This window comes from Octodon degus, unplaced genomic scaffold, assembly GCF_000260255.1.
Source record: "Octodon degus isolate 3935 unplaced genomic scaffold, OctDeg1.0 scaffold00087, whole genome shotgun sequence".
In the NCBI taxonomy this organism is placed as follows: Eukaryota; Metazoa; Chordata; class Mammalia; order Rodentia; family Octodontidae; genus Octodon; species Octodon degus.
In genome coordinates, this window is record NW_004524663.1 from 3,638,717 (window position 1) to 3,640,449 (window position 1,733).

The window sequence follows — 1,733 nt, forward strand, 5'->3', positions numbered from 1 at the left end:
CTTGGAGTCTGAGGTCCTTCCCCTACGGTTCTGGAAGACTCTACCTCAGGCATTCAGCCCTGCAAAACTCATCAAAATCATTGTGATTTTTGACATTCTGTGATAGCACAAATTCGTCATAGAATTGTGTTACATGTTATATAAGGGAAGGAGACTTCAATTAGATGATGCCTTTGCCCTCGTTAGATGGCTGTGTTACAAAATAGAAGGTGCTTGTTTCATTTTTTACTTTCTAAAACTTTTTCTTTCTCTTCTGATCCCTACCCCACACTGGGGATCAGACCCAGGGGAAGAGGCTCTACCAAAGACCTCTAGCTCCAGCCGATCTTCGTTTCAAAGAGGGCCTTGCTAAACTGCCCAGGTTAGCCTTGAACTTGAGACCCTCTGGCCTCAGCCTCCCTAGTAGTTGGGATTATAGACACGTGCTATTGTATCTGGCCCTAGGATATTTAACATGTCAAAGTTCTCCTCAACCTTCATCGAGCAGCTTTCAAGCATTATTTTCAAGCATTATTAGATTTATTCATTCAGCCCTTGTATGTAATACAAGGCGTCTTTTCAGAGTGCTAATGATTGAATGAAGGAACAGATCTTGTTTGAGTAGATTTGATTTACCTAGACGTTCCCAGAGTTCCTTTAGCTCCAGATTCTTTGAGAAGCTCACACACAGCGAGCTGGGGAGATAGCTCAGTAGGATAAGCACTTGCCTGGCAAGTGGAAGGGCCTGAGTTCAATCCCTGTTTCCACCAAAAAAATAAAAAAATAAAAATAAATAAAAAATAAAATCACACACATCAAAGTTGAACTAAGAGATAATTCTCATTGCAAATAGACTAACAAAAATTTATTATAATGAACTTATAAATAGTGAGGCACTCTTCTGGATGAGATTTCACAAATTTACACACAACTACCTAAGAGTAGTTTTTGGTGCATAGCATGAACACCTATGGTACTATTTTACCAACAACCATGGTTAAACCACGTTGTTTAGAACCCAAAAATAGTCCACTGTCGGTGGGTAAGCGCTAGGAGAAAGCCTGCTGTTACGGTAGCCCTTTTCTTTCTGAAGATGAAAAACTGAAGCTAACTTTAAGGGTTAAAATGCTCCCTGTTAAGTCCAATTCCGTCCAATCAGATATTGCAGTTGTTCCAAAAATAATGCCAGCATCACCACATCTCTTTTTTAATTTCTTTGACTTCTGTCAAAAGTAGAGGTAAAGTAATATATTTGCAATCAACATGACAGGTCTCTGCAGATAATTTGGACAAAAGATGAAAACTTCCCCAGCCAAGTTCTTTCCTCAATGGCCTGAGGTACAGAGATTAGAATTGGCAGACTTCAAGCAGCAGTAAAGGAAGAAAAGAAGTAAAATAAACATGGCTTTTATTTTTTGTGCCTTAAACCAAGCTGACTGCCCATCTCAGTCTCTAATATGCATTGCACTATATTCTTAATTTTTTATATCAACTTCATAAGCTTGACTTTTTCGTGTCTGTTGGACCCTTTTCAACATCTCCCTGCTGTACTGTACTCCAGATCAACTCTGATCATTTGTTTCAGATACACTTCCTTTGCATACGCCAAACATCCAATTGAAGTTGTCTTTAAAAAAAAAAAAAAAAATGTATTGAGTACAGGATCTACAGAGTCTCACCATGCAGATCGGGTTTGTAGTGATCCTTCCTGTTTTTCAGCCTCCCAAAGTGCTGGGATTACAACAGGTGCCCGC